At 41.0% G+C, this 16045-nt stretch overlaps 1 pseudogene; it reads right to left on the bottom strand.

The window, feature by feature from the left end:
- Positions 1–15159: 15159 nt before the first annotated feature.
- On the bottom strand, positions 15160–15659 carry LOC119230338 (40S ribosomal protein S14-like; annotated as a pseudogene).
- Between the last annotated feature and the right edge of the window lie 386 nt (positions 15660–16045).

The following is a 16045-nucleotide window of genomic DNA, read 5'->3' as shown; positions in this document are numbered from 1 at the left end:
TCTTATATTTCAGCAGCCAGCAGTCAGAAAGTCAGAACCCCCTTTTTGTGTTTCAGCGAGGGAATGAACATTATTAGGTGTCAAAACTGAGAGATCCCTTCCAGGAGAGACCACTGCTCTTAGGCCGGCAGTGTACCTCTTAGCTACCAGATAGAACTCCTTACTTAATTAAATACCCCACTGGTTGGGGGTTGTTCCCTGAAGCTGAGTCAACACCTGTAGTGCCAGGAAGGTACAGAGCTGCTTCTCTATGATCCGAGCAGATGAATAAAGGCGAGTCCTGAGCCCTTGTTGGCTTTTTCAGGCTTTTATTGAGCTTTCACATGTGTGGTAACCAGGTACACAGCAGGCAGGGGTGCTGGGGGCAGGGAGGCTGGCAGGCCTCACAGCCCCCAGGGAATCTTCACCCTTTTCTGGGCTCTCTCCGTTTCCTCATGGCCTCTGCTTCTCTGCTCATTTTCTTCCTGCTACTCTTCTCTTCCGTTCTCCTGGTAGTTCCAATGCACTCTTGGCTGAGTGTGTATGTGGGGTGGGAGTTTGGAAAAGCCTGATACTTTTTTATTTATTCTACACACCCCAAAGGCCTTACCTTTTCTTTCAATTACATACAGGCTAAAGCTATTCCCAGTGGACAGGCTCAGAGCTGGGGCTGATAATAGAGCTTCTTTTAATTTGTGGAGGGTTTTACAGCTTCTGGTTCCGAATTTAAAGTGATCTGTCTGGCCTCATGTCCTCTTGTAGAAGGTTGTAAAGAGGATGTGCCATTTCCCCATATCCTGGAATCCACAGCGAGCAATACCCTGTGGTGCCCAAAAACCTCTGCATTGTTTTATGCTAGTGGGAAGAGGAAATTTAGAAATAGGGGCTATTCTATCCATACTCAGAGGTCAGTCTCAGTATTCCAGATATTACTAAATCCAGGTATTTAACTCTAAGCTGATAAAGTTGAGTCTTTAATTTTGAAACTTTATACCCAGAAAGTTGAGTAACTGGGTACTACCTTTTTGTATTTGGTCCTCAGTGTCTGAGCAGAAGAGGATGTTATCTACATACTGCACAACAGTGGTCCCTGGCCAGGAAAAGTCAGCTAAGTCTTGGGCCAAGCTTGTCCAAACAAATGAGGGCTGTCTAGAACACCCTGGGGAAGGCCAGCCCAGATGAACTGGGAGGCAGGGCTTGATGGATACTAAAAAGCAAACAAGAACCATGAGTCTGGGTACAGGACTATACAAAAGAAAGTGTCCTGAGGCCAAGGATTGTGAACTATTTGGTCTTCTCCAGAATCTGGACCAGAAAGAGTATAGAACTTCGGGACTATGGGATGCAAAGGAATTACATCCTCATTCACCAAGCGGTGGTCTTGCACTCCAACCCGCATTAGCCTTCCTCACCCTAAAAAGGAGTATTGCAAAGGATGCTACATGGTTTTAGAAGGCCTTGGGTTTTGAAGTTGTGATTAAGATTGAGGCCTTGTTTGACCTCTGGTCTGAGGGGATCCTGGCTCTGCCTTGGGACATTTGAAGTGTCTTTTTTTTTTTTTTTTTTAAAGATTTATTTATTTATTTATACAAGCACTGGGCACAGTAGTCAGAAGCGCGGAGGGTGGAGAGAATTCACCAGAGCCAGAGCGGGGGGAGCAGAGCAGGCAGAAGGACCGAAGTACACTGCTGAGGGGAGCAGCGGGTGGCAGGAGAGGTCTGCGCGCCATGCGGGACCCTCCTCCGGTGGCCGCCGGGGAGCAGCCGGGGATCGAACCGGCGCCACAGAGGCTGCAGGCAGCTTCGCAACCCAGCACTCAACCGCTGCACCACCGGAGAGGCCCCATTTGAAGTGTCTTGAGGTGTATTTAGATAGGTGGTTCCATCAGCAGCTGCCCAGTTTGTCCTTGCTCGGCCCACTCTGTTGGGGCTGTATTTGACTCCATCAAGGGCAAACAAAGAGTTGGCTGGGTTGGACAAAAAGTATAGTCATTCCCAGGCAGACCAGAATGTCTTGGCCCAGGAGTGGGACGGGGCGGTCAGGCATGGTCAAAAAGAAATGGGAAAGAGGTGGCAGCCCCAAGAGAAGCGAAAATGATGGCATACTGGGATCTCAGACACACCCTGCATAGTGGCAGTTTCAGAGGAGAGCTGACCCCGTGGGGATGAGAACAGAGTTGGCGGGCCAGTATCTAACAAAAAGTTGATTTCCAGTCTTTCCAGCCCCAAAATAACCCAGGGCTCCTGAACAGTGGTTGTTGTGGCAGTTCCAACAACGTTGGTGTTTCCAAGGCAGCCCCTGACCCCCTCAGTCTCTTTGGACCAATTGGGAAGCCTGGCCTAACCTCTGAGACCATCACCTCAATGGGCACTCTGACCGCCTGTGGTTCCCCTGTACTAAGGGCAGGGTTTGGAGAGTCCTGGAGTTTATTATGAGGGCATTCCTACTTAAAGTGTCCTTGCTTGCCACAACCAAAACAGGCAGCTGTTGGGGGCCTCTTCTGGGGGGGCCAGGGCAGAAGTCCACAAAGCAGCCACTAAGATGGCAACCTGGAGTTTGTCTCTCTCCTCCTAATCACAATTGTAATGGAAATGGCCCCCTATATGAGCCCCTCCAGTGTGGTGTCTGGGCCCAAGCAAGTCTTTGTAATCAGGGGCAGATTGGGTGATGAATTTGTCTTTTGAGGTCTTTTAGGGAAAAAGGGACATGTATTTTGCTGGTCATCTATTATAAGATAAAGCTATAAAAGGAATCTCAATTGGGAAAGAAGTAAAGCGGATGATATAATAACATGCATAGAGAATCCTAAAGCCTCCATAGAAGAAAAAAACTAATCAAAACAAACAAGTTCAGCAAAGTGACAGGATACAAAATCAACACAAGAGAATCAGTTGTCATCATATGCAAACAATGAGCTATAAGAACAAGAAATTAAGAAATTCATTCCATTTACACTCACCCCCCCAAAAATATTAAATACCTGGGAATAAAGGAGGTGAAGGGCCTATTCAAGGAAAACTGTAAAACATTATTAAAAGAAATATAAGAAGACACAAAGAAATGGAAAGATATTCCCTGCTCGTGGACAAGAAGAATCAACATTGTCAAGAGGCCATCCTACTCCAAAGCAATTTACCCTAGATCTGAGGCATCCAGGAGGAGAAGGGGGGAAAGTAGGAGAGGGAAGAAATAAGGGTGGGGGAACAACATGGACTATGGTAGAGGACTATGGGTGCTTTCATGGTAGGAGAGCAATGGTGACCACACCTAAGAGGAGAAATACTATATTGAGAAAAATTAACAAAGATGTAAAATAATGGTACTCATTAAAAATTAATTTAAAATATTTTTTAAAAAGAATATGGAACTTAAAAAAATTAGAAGCAATAAGTGTTGGTAAGGATGTGGGGGAAAAGGATGCTTCATACACAGTGGGAATGTAGATTAGTTCCCCCTATGGAAAACAATATGTACATTTCTCAAAACACTAATAATAGATCTACCATGAAATCCAGTAATCCTTCTCCTACCTATCTATTCGAAGAATACCAGAACATTAATGCAAAGGGATATCTACACTCCTGTGTTCACTGCAGCACTATTTATAAAAGCTCAGTTACAGAGACCACCTAGGTACCCATGGACAGATGAGTGGATTAGGATGATGTAAGGAAAATGAGTTAAAATTAGGCTATTTTTTGCCTTCCCCACAACAGACAGCCCGTACTTTGAAATGCTGTTTTCCACCATTCAGACCTATAGGAAGCAAGAGATGAGCCTTAGGTCTGCAACCTTGTGTGGATTGTGTAGTTATGGGCACGCACAGTGTTCAGAGGGCTAGGCAGGGGGGTTGCTGTTCTGCCTATCTCAGTGTGGGACTCTCTCCTGCTCTGTCTGCCTGCCTGGGTATCTGGTCCCCTGTCTCAGCATTAAAGGCTGCAAATCTACCCAAGGCTCCAAATTCTCTTTTCGTCTGAGAGAACAAACAATGAACCCCCCCAGCCTGGGATGGTTGCATAACAAGTATAAATACATAATGGAATATTACTCAGTTATTTTTTTAAGATTTATTTTTTTATGCATACAAGAGCTGGGATACAGGCCAGAAATGTGGGGGGTGGGAGTGAGAGGATTCACCAGAGACAGAGTGGGGAACAGAACAGGCAGACTGGCTGAAATACACTGCTGAGGGGAGCAGCGGGCGAGACAGAAGAGGTCTCCTGCACCATGTGTGTTGCTCCCTGCCTGGCCGGGGATCAAACTTGTGCTGCAGAGGCTGCAGAGGCTGCAGATTGCTTCATAGTGTGGTGCTTAACCCCTTGCACCACCAGGGAGGCCCCTCAGTTATTTTTTTAAAAAAAGATGAAACCGTGCCATTTGTGACAACATGAAAGGAACAGGAGGGTATTGTGCTAAGCAAAATTAATCAGAAAGAGAAAGACAAATGCTGGATGGTTTCACTTATTTGTGGAACACAGAGAAACAAAACAAAGGAACAGACAAACCCTAGAAATCTGGGTTTCTGTCCCAAGGGGATGGTAGTGGTCGGGGAGCAAAAAGGGGAGGGGGCACAGAGGACCATGGTGGAGGATTATTGGTGCTCTGGTGGTAGGCATAGTGTGGAAATGTACATCAGAAGAGGTGTGACGAATTGACATAGGACTTTTGGGTACACGCCCTGGATTTAAGACCAGCTTCCTCTGGGACCCCACCAAACTCTTCTTTTAAAACATGATGTGATGTGATTATGATAGAAACAGATTTATTGGTCTCTGCCCAAGGTTCTTGGACAGAGTTCCTGAAATCCTTAAAAAAAAAAAAAAAAAAAAAAAAAGAAAGAAAGAAAGAAAAAAAAACAGAAAATATGCTTACGGAGCTTCAAAGTCTAAATTGATCTGATAACAGATTAATATCCAATTTCAAATTGAACTCCATTGCACAAGTGCCCGCTGTGTAGCTGGGGCAACATCACAGTAGGAATCACATATCTAAAGAGACCACCCTCCCCACGGGGAGAAGTCGACAAGGGGTGTGAGGTGGGCACTGGGCCCGGAGATACAAAAGAAATAGCCAGAAGAATAGTGAGTCCTGTACAGGGTGACAGGGGTTGGGTTGGTGCCATGTCTCCTGGACATCATCTTTCTCTTCACCAGAACCCTGCTCAGCAGGTTTTCAGGAGAATGTAGAATGAGTCACTGCAGCTACCCACAGATCTGGAAGTCAATTCTATGACCCTGGCTGCAGACTCTCAAGCCTCAGCCAAACTGCCAGAGAATAAACTCCACAAAACAAGGACTTTTGTCCTCTTTCATCCCTGCTGTGTCCTCACAGCCTACATCTGTGGCTGGCACAGAGAACGTGTTGATAAGTGTCTGCTGATTGTATCAGTTGGGATATGTTCCTGCTGAGCTAACAAGCGAATAATCCTGGTCTGCATTTATGATCTTCCTCATTTCTTCCTACTCTGATTTTCTTCTAAAAATTAAATAATAGTACTAATATCACTAGCTAACAAATGCGGAGGGCTAGGTGTCAAATACTGTGCTAAGTGTTTCATATGAATTAGCTTATTTACTTCAGCAAATTAAGTAAATCTTAGCCCTTTTTTTCCCCATGGCGTGTTACATCATTTTAAATTTCACTTTCAGATATTACTGCTTGGACCACGAAATGTCCTCTACTGCAAAGTAGTTCTATCTCCCAGCTTTATATCTATCCAAACCCTGGCACAGCCGACAGTTATCATGCTAGCAACTGTCTTTCTTTATTGTGTCAATATTGAATGAGTCATGAAAATTCAGAAGAGGATCAAAAGAAATGCCAACCAGAACAGATTTTGTTTGTAAAGTATGCTGTTTATTCCTTTCATGTTTTGAGTATATGAAATGGTCATCAAAAAGAATCACTTTTGCTACAAGGTAAATTCCAGACCTTTTAGTGATTTATATAAGGCTCTTCAGGATCTGGTCTCTGCCTTCTCATTCCCTGCACATCCCACTCCTCAAAACATATCGTGCTAATTCATGTTCCTGTGTCCCTTTGGCTGTTACACCGCTCTCTGAATTTTAAAGGGAGTCCTTGACAGTTACCCCTTAGCATGATAACATGTATCTGGTAGTCATAAACCTTTATGAGATAAATGAGGAAATAGTAAAAACAATTCCTTGCTGAGTAATAAACTTTTTCTTCGACTCTTGTTAGCATGAAAGCTGACAGCATATTTTACCAAATACAGTGCAATAAAAAATCTTCTGCACCTATATTTATTTGCATAAGAATTCTCTTGAGACAGCTTTCAATTTCATCTTCCTCACACTTTCTTACTGCTCCAAAAAAATAGATCAGTATAATGTTCTATGTGAGAAGGGTTTGGAAAGAAAAGGAGTCACAGCAAGCATATTCCTTAAAACCCTTCTCCGTTCTTTGCCAGAGTCAAGGGTAGATAGAAATCCTATCACCAGGCTCCTCCATCCACTTAGAAAACATAGATATGGCAAAAGGAGGGTAAGTTTTTTTTTTCACCCACTTCTAAGCATTGGTCACATTATTGCAATATATTTGCAAATACAAGAAATACCAGGAAGAAACTTTGGTAAACACTGGCAACATCTGGAATAATTTTAGCTTAATAACTTACCTGTCTGGATAAATATTAAATGGAGACTCTTAAAGGTCAAGCTATTTTTCCTCATGCAAAATGCATTGATATATCCATATGACAAATTTCAAGAATCAGTTGTTAGTGTCAGCTTTTTTTATGACTTTTCCTCTTCTCCCTCTATCATGCCTTTAACTTCTCCCCACTACCATTCCTTAAGCATAACTCTGATTATGTCACTCCCTGGCTTAAAATATTTTAGGAGAAATTCATTATTATAAAAAATGTACAAGCATATCCACGTGCTTCTCAAAGGCCTTCATATTCAGTTCAACTTACCTCCCCAGTCTTAAATTCCATGTGTCATCTACATGTATGTACCCTTTTCCCCAGACAACTTATAACACTTGCTATTCCTATGATGTCTTTATTTTCTACCTAAAATCACTGTCCTCTGTAATGTCCAAACATTTTCTAGCTGTATTATTTGTATGCAATTAGCTTATTCAAGAGTCCTGGGTGCATACATGAGCATGTGTGTATATACAATCAATGTTGATAAACTCTCAGCTTTTTACAGGCAAAGCTGTTTGTTAAATTCTCCACCATTCAGAACATTTCAAATAGTATATAATAAATGTTCATTGAATAAAAGAAGGAAAGATTATATTTTATAATAAAATCATTCTCATTAACGAGTCTCCCTCATTATCCAAACCTCAGTAGTCTTTCTGCCCCTTGCCTGTTATCTACCAGTCAGTAAAGGATTGCAGAAAACTTGCTTGAAAAAGAATGCCCTTGGGCCTCCCCGGTGGTGCAGCGGTTAAGCGCTGGGTTGTGAACCTGCCGGCAGCCTCTGCAGCGCCGGTTCAATCCCCGGCTGCTCCCCGGCCACCAGAGGAGGGTCCCACATGGCGCGCAGACCTCTCCTGCCGCCCGCTGCTCCCCTCAGCAGTGTACTTTGGTCCTTCTGCCTGCTCTGCTCCCCGCTCTGGCTCTGGTGAATTCTCTCACCCTCCCATGCTTCTGACTGTACCCAGTGCTTGTATAAATAAATAAATCTTTAAAAAAAAAAAAAAAAAAAAAAAGAAAGAAAAAGAATGCCCTCTCTCTTGGAGAGTAGCGCCATCTTCTGATACTGCCTCTCACCTGTGCTTTCAACTTCACTTGGAAGTTGAATATTTTATTTTCAGAAAGGAAAAAATATTTTATTTTCACATTTATATCAATGTTGAACTTTTGCAAACCTTATTATCTGTTTGCAGTCATAGATTCTGACAATTCACTTTCTCCTCCAAAGACTTCCACATCATGCCAGTTCTGGAAATAACTCACAGAATGCTTTGGCACAGAATTCCACTGTGGCAGTGATTTCCTTCATAAATTCACAGTGATACATGTACATATTTGAAATTGGGATCATTCTTAGAGATAACAAAGGTTTATTCATGACAGTGAGAAAATGCATTCCACTCTCTTAAATCCCCAGGAGTTTTAACTTTGTACTTTTATTTTGGCCATTTCCTATATATTATTATTATTATTATATTTTAAATGTAGACAATAGTGGTTTACAACACTGTATATGATATCGAGGTATAGAGGTATAGGATAACAATACTTTTGTACTTTCAAGTTTTTGTGATTCATTACCTTAAAATATGCATATTGATTGCCTCCAGTTAACTAGTGTTGTCAGAACAAACTACTTTTTTTTTTTAACACATTTTTTTTTTTTTATTTATAGAGGCATGTTTATTTATTTATTTATTTATTTGTTTGTTTGTTTTGTTTATACATGCACTGGGTACAGTCAGAAGCGCGGGAGGGTGAGAGAATTCACTAGAGCCAGAGCTGGGAGCAGAGCAGGCAGAAGGACCGAAGTACACTGCTGAGGGGAGCAGCGGGCGGCAGGAGAGGTCTGCACGCCATGTGGGACCCTCCTCCGGTGGCCGGGGAGCAGCTGGGGATCGAACCGCTGCGCCGCAGAGGTCGCCGGCAGCTTCTCAACCCAGCGCTCAACCGCTGCGCCACCGGGGAGGCCCAGAACAAACTACTTTTTAATTCATTCATTCATTTAAATTGTTGTTCATTTTTGTTTAATATTTGATTTATTCCTCAGGTATAATCCTCATAAAAATTCCCACTACCACATAACCCGTGAACCATCACCATAGTCCATTGCAGTCTTTCCTCTCCTTTTCTAACCCCTCTTCCTTCCCTTCCCCTGCAGTATGTCTCAGCTCTATAGTTTGCCCGCAAGTTTTATCTTTTTTTTTCAACTGACCCTTTGTTCTATTTCCCTAAAGTCCTTCTATGAATGAAACCATCTGATATTTTTCTTCTTCCTTCTGTCTTACTTCACTGAGCATTATCCCTTCCAGCTCCATCCCTGTTGCTGTGCATGGCATGAATTTGTCTTTTTTGATTGCTGTGTAGTATTCCATGGTGTATATAGACTACATCTTCTTGATCCAGTCATCTCTTTAGGGCATTTAGGTTTTTTCCATATCTTAGCTATTGTAAATACTGCTGCAATGACTATAGGAGTGCAAGTTTCCTTTAGAATTAATGTTTTGGGGGGGCCTTCCTTGTGGCGCAGTGGTTGAGCGCTGGGCTGCAAAGCTGCCCACAGCCTCTGCAGCACCAGTTCGATCCCCGGCCGCTGTGTGAGGGTCCCACATGGTGCGCAGATCTCTCCTGCCACGCCTGCTGCTCCCCTCAGCAGTGTACTTCATCAGTCTGCCTGCTCTGCTCTCCGCTCTGACTGGTGAATTCTCTCACCCTCCCGCGCTTCTGGCTGTACCCAGTGCTTGTATAAATAAATAAATAAATCTTTTTTTTTTTTTTTTAAAGAATTAATGTTTTTGTGTCTTTGGGCTGATTCCTAGGAGTGGAATAGCTGGTAGCTCCATTTTTAATAATTTGAGGGTCCTTCACACAGCTTTCCATAGTGGCCAGATCAGTTTACATTTCCACCTGCAATGTAAAAGGGTCAGGACAAACTACTTTTGAGATGGAAGCAGAATTAATCTTTTCATGAAGGTGTGTTTCTGTGTGTGTGTGTGATGTGATTGAATACAGATTGGAAAAATCTTTCAGGAGGCCTTGTAGATACGAAAAGTTACTTCCATTGTAGAATAGAGAATTTCCACGGATTGAAATAAAGCAAAAGGAGAAAGACAAATGCTGGATGATTTCACTCAATGTAACAAGAAGAAAAACAAAACAAAGGAACAGACAGAACTAAACCAAACAAACTCTCAAAATCTGATTGCAGAATTGACTTTACCAGAGGAAAAGGATGGGAGCAGCTAGCAAAGTGATGTGAATTATGACTGCAATGGATAATTATGAGTGCTTTGGTGGTACATGTGGTTGTGTAACATACATCTGAAGAGATGTGAATCTATATTTCTGAATCATATACAGTATTAGTAAACAACATTATCTCAACAAAAATGACACAATTAAAAATAAAATAAAATATAAATTTTTAATACATAGCTTAAATATAAACTTTCCTTTTTATTTTAGTATCAAATAAAGAAGAATTTACAAATCTCGGCAGTGTCCATTTTACCAAAAAAGTGGAAGAGATCAGATTTGGGGTTATTGGCTGGTAATATATACTTTCCTTTGTTTGTGTATAACTGAGAGTGAAGGAAAATATACTGGACATAGCAATAATTTTCATTATTGGGTTCTGGGAAGTCAAACTAAATTCTGACTAAGGAGGAACTCATAAAAATAAACATTAATGATAAAATAATACTGAGGGACATCCCTGGTGGCCTAGGGGTTAAGTCTCAGCACTATCACCTCTATGGCCTGAGTTCATTCCTCAGCCAGGGAGCTAATGCACATATGGCGCAGCCAACCTCTCCTGTCTTGCCTGGGGCTCCCCGTAGCAGTAGATTTCAGTGAATCTGTCTGTTCTACTCCCCACTCTGTCTCTGGTGAATCCTCTCGCCATCCCCCTACACACACACACACACACACACACACACACACTGCCCTACACCCCCATCTCTTCTACACAAAACTAAATAAATAAAATCTTTTTTAAAAAAGAAAGAGAAACAAAACAAAAGGTCAGATAAAGCCAAACTAATAACAAAGGCTAGAAAATTGCTCTGCAGAACTGAAGCTACCAGAGGGTAAGGTAGAGGGGCAAGAACAAAGAGAGGAGGGGATACAGTGGACTACAATGGTAGACTATGGGTGATTTGGTTTTGGTTGTGGCATAGTAACAACACCTGAGGGGGGAGATCCTATATCTATAAAACACAAATAAACTTGTAAATCAATGTTACACACACAATATAAATATGATATATATCATGTTATATTATTAACACATATAGATAAAAATGTATTAAAATATGTTATTATATTGATATTATCTATCATGTTGATATTATAATTATATACCTATTGCTATTATATATTGATATTATATATGTATATATATATATATATAAAAATTTGTCATTCAAGGCCATTCTTACCTTAGTGGTTTTATGTCTGATATGTCCTTTGCTGTAAAATTTGTATGTTAAAGTCCCTTACTGCCGCGGACCAGCACAGCAGTAGACTATGAGGCCACCTCAGGGTTGAGAGAAGCGTGCAGGGTGGTCAGGGCGTCGGCGAAAGAAATGACAAACAGACACACTTCAAGAGTGAAAATCTGAGTGTAATTTTCTCTAAATTTGTGACCAGTATATATATGTTTTCCAAAAGCACAGGAATGAATATCAAGGAAATTAGCTTGCTCATGGGCTCAGTCTACCACTATCAGGGAGGTGATCTACATAACAAGCAATGACCATTATAGAAGAAAGAAGGAAGTTTAGAAAGACAAATAAGGGATTAAAGTTTGTAGTTCTAGGAAGAGGGATAAGATTTTTAGCATTCTTGTAGTGGTTCTTGGTGGTCGTTATCTATTGATAAGCTTCTGCCTTTTCAGGGAACTTCCGTTGCACTTCCTCTGCTTCAGGCTGTTCTCCCCCCGCGCGCTGGTTGCCCAGCCGGATCTAGGGACCGTGGCGAAAGCCATTCCTAAAGATCACTGCGGGGGGAGGTGCAGCAGGTAGGGTTTTGCTGTTCTTCCCCTGCGCGCTGGTTGCCCAGCCGGACCTAGGGCCGGTTAGCCCTAAAGGTCACTGCAGGGGAAGGTGCAGCACCTTACTATTATGTATTGCCATCAATTTCTTCCTTCGGGTTGATGATATTTGCTTTATATATTTGTTATGTCTTCCTTTGTATTATCCTTAATGACCAAGATATTCATGTTTGTCTCTATTAATATTTTGCTTTGAAGTCTACAGCCATTCATGGCTTTTCATATTTCCATTGGCTTGAAGTGTATAGCAATTATTTTTTTAAAGCAAAAGAATATAGGTACAAAAGCTCAAAAGAGCTTTACTCAGTTTTATGAGAAACCATCAATTGTTTTAATAAATTAAGAAACATATAAAGGGAAATGATATACATCAAATACTGGTTTATGAGCTTTTATAAGTGAGTTAGAAAACTTCATAGGCAACCTAAACATTGTAAGAAAAAAATTTAACCTGTTTTAGGGCTCATTACCTGTGATAAAAGCAGAATTAGCACTAAAGAATATTAAATCCTAACCTACAGAATTTTAGAATAAGTGTTTGGAGGGGGCATAAGCATTGTTGTTTTACTAAAGATCTCTATTCAAAAGGCTTTGTCATTGAAGGCAAGGAAAATTATGGAATTAAATGCCAGGAGACCATTTCTCTGCTTTCATTTTGTGACAAATAGGCAATGATGGGAGTAGTCAATAAGCTAGAAACAGTGTCACCCCAAGAGTATAGACCTGTTCACTCAAGCAAACTGCTCTCCTAATGAAGCCATATGGTTGGCTTTAAATTTTGATCATGTACAAGAAACATTAGCCTGTCCAGGTGTAGTCTTTTCTTTTTTAGAAGGTTGTTCTCAGTTATTCTCCAAATAAAGTTCTAGGTGTTCTTAGAATTATATAAGTAGTTTAAAATATGTTAGACTATATTTTCTATGAAAAATAATATTTTTCATTTGGGAAAATTGCTCATTAAGAAAATCCCTACTATACAGCAATATCACAAGGTTCTCACCTATTAAGAAAACATTATTCCCAGAAACAGGAAGATCTTGTAAGCCCTGCTACTTCCAGTTTAAATAACATTAACAGCTGGAAATTGATGCCAATATTTCTATTTTCAAGCAATCTACTTAAAATATCTTTGAACAAGTAAGAATTGTTGTAGAGGTCTGCAAAAGGTTTTGAAATTCTTTTCCCTGAGAGGGCAAATTTTGCCCAAAAGCCAAATTTAATGAATTTTTTGAAGGCACATAAAATATTGGTTTTTGATGCCAACATAGTGTGAATTTACTTATCTGGTCAATTCATCAGGGAATTAAAATGGATAAGAAGTCTGGTGGAAAAGATGAACTGACATCAGGAAACCTGTCACTGTTAATTTCCTGGAAGTCAATAGAAAGAGCTTGGCAAGAGAATTTTTTCATCCATGCATTCTTCCATGCACAAAATATCCTTTGCTTTGCAATAGTTGAAATAGTTGACCATCATCACATATGGTCCATTGCTTTGGAGAAATTGATGATATATTCCAGATCAGATGTTTGATCTCAAAATACTTTTGAAAATCATAATGATTCTTACTTTCTGAAACCCAGTACTTAAGAGTTAATTCATCTTGGAAACTTTCCCAACATAATCTCATTAAAAGTTCTATCATTTCTTAGATATTATATATCTGGGATAAGCTTTATTTTTCAAGACAACATTGACAAGTCTCAATAAATGCACTTTCAGCAAGTGTCAGAAAGTCTGAAATTGTTTGCACAATAAGCAATTTCTTTATACATTTTTTTGGTCTTTAATGTTGTTCTAAAGACACTATAACTAAGATTAGTTTGAATATCAAGAAATTATTTACTTACACAGACAAGAACTAGGGTATAAGCCAGAGGTGTGGGTGGTGAGGATTTACCAGACAGAGTGGGGAGCAGAACAGGCAGACTGACTGAAATACACCGCTGAGGGGAGCAGTGGGCAAGTCAGGAGAGGTCTGCTGCACTATATGGGTAGCTCCCTGGCCTGGGATCTAACTCGTGCTGCAGTGGCTGCAGACAGCTTCATAGGTTGCTTCTTAACCCCTTGAGCCTCCAGGGAGGCCCTGAATATCAAGAGATTTTAAAGTTCTTCAGGGTTGCTACATGCAAAAGAATGAAGCTTGACTACTACCTAACACCATGCACAAAAACCGACTCAAAATGGATTAAAGAACTAGACATAAGACCAGAAACCATAAAATACATAGAAGGAAATATAGGCGAAACACTACATGATATGCACATCAAAGACATCTTTACAGACACATCACCCAAAGTGAAGGCAAAGATAAACAGCTGGGACTACATCAAATTAAAGAGCTTCTGCACAGCAAAAGAGACAATAACTAAAACAAAGAGAAACCCCACCAACTGGGAGAACATTTTTGCACTAATGATTGAGGATGTCAATCATTAGTGCGAAACACTAATGATAAAGGGCTGATCACAAAAATCTACAAAGAGCTGATGAGACTCAACAAAAACAAAGAAAATAATCCAGTCAAAAAATGGGCAGAAGAGCTAAAAAGAAACTTCTCGAAGAGGAAATGCAAATGGCCAATAGGCACATGAAAAATGTTCAACATCACTTGTAATCAGGGAAATGCAAAATAAAACTACAATGAGATACCATCTTACACCAGTGAGAATGGCACATATTAAAAAAACTAGCAACCACAAATGTTGGTGAGGTTGTGGAGAAAAAGGAACTCTCCTGCACTGCTAGTGGGAGTGCAAACTGGTCCAACCACTATGGAGAGCTGTGTGGAGATTTCTGGACCTACTAAACATAGAGCTTCCATATGATCCAGCAATTCCACCCCTAGGTATTTACCCAAAGGACACAGAAACATCAATTCCAAAGAGCACCTGCACCCCTAAGTTTATAGCAGCACTGTTTACAATAGCTAAGCTTTGGAAACAGCCCAAATGCCCAAAAATAGATGACTGGATCAAGAAGATGTGGTACATATACACCATGGAATATTACTCAGCATTCAGAAAAGATCAACACATGCCATTTGCAGCAACATGGATAGCACTGGAAGGGATCATGTTCAGCGAAATAAGCCAGAAAGAAAAAGAAAAATACCGGATGGTCTCACTCATAGCAGGAATCTAGAAAACTTAAATAAGGGACGAGGAAAAAGAATAACTATAAGAAAGAAAATATCAAAATCAACAAACAACTATGAACCAGAGATACTCTATGGGGGGTAGGGGGCGGGGAAAGGAGGAATTGGGGTCAAAATAAGGAGGTTGTAATTGTATGGGGAATACAAAAATAAAATTTAAATAAAAAAAGAAAAAATATATAAATATAAAAAAATAAAGTTCTTCCTTGATGCTAAATTGTCTCTTATGTTCTATAATGGTTGAGTTCAGTTGTTAGATTTATTTATTTATTTGTTTGTTTATTTTTACAAGAAGCCAATTTATTTTAACAGAAAATAATGTGAAGAGTCCTGTTCACAGACGGCGATCACCGCGACCCCCTTCCTGCGGGTGCTATCAGAGGGGATGGGGGTGACATCCTCAATCCGCCCAATTTTCATTCCTGAGCGGGCAAGAGCTCTGAGGGCTGACTGTGCCCCAGGTCCAGGAGTCTTGGTCCGATTTCCTCCTGTAGCCCGGAGTTTGATGTGGAGGGCAGTGATGCCCAGTTCCTCGCACCTCTGGGCCACATCCTGGGCTGCCAACATAGCGGCATATGGCTAGCATTCATCTCGGTTAACCTTCACCTTCATGCCACCAGTTACACGGCAGATGGTTTCCTTGCCAGAGAGATCAGTGACATGGCCGATAGTGTCATTGAAAGATGCAAAGATGTGGCAGACACCAAATACGTTTTCTTCTTCAGCCACCTGAGGTCCGAGGCTGATGACCTTTCTTCCTTCTTTTCCTTCCCCTTGCAAGGTGCCATATCTGCGCGTCTTCTCCAGACTCTGCCACTGGAAATAGTCAGTTATTAGATTTAGAACTCTTTTTTTTTAAATTTTTATTTATTTATTTATTTATTTATTTATTTATTTTAAACTTTTTTTTTTTTTTTATAGAGGCATGTTTTTATTTATTTATTATTTATTTGTTTGTTTGTTTTTTTTGTTTATACATGCACTGGGTACAGTCAGAAGCACGGGAGGGTGAGAGAATTCACCAGAGCCAGAGCGGGGAGCAGAGCAGGCAGAAGGACCGAAGTACACTGCTGAGGGGAGCAGCGGGCGGCAGGAGAGGTCTGCTCGCCATGTGGGACCCTCCTCCGGTGGCCGGGGAGCAGCCGGGGATCGAACCGGCGCCGCAGAGGCCGCGGGCAGCTTCGCA

Source organism: Talpa occidentalis, unplaced genomic scaffold, assembly GCF_014898055.3.
Source record: "Talpa occidentalis isolate TD23 unplaced genomic scaffold, MPIMG_talOcc4v2.1 talOcc4.667, whole genome shotgun sequence".
Lineage (NCBI taxonomy): Eukaryota > Metazoa > Chordata > Mammalia > Eulipotyphla > Talpidae > Talpa > Talpa occidentalis.
The sequence above is the reverse complement of the archived record's forward strand: the minus strand, read 5'-3'. Positions and strand labels throughout refer to the sequence as shown.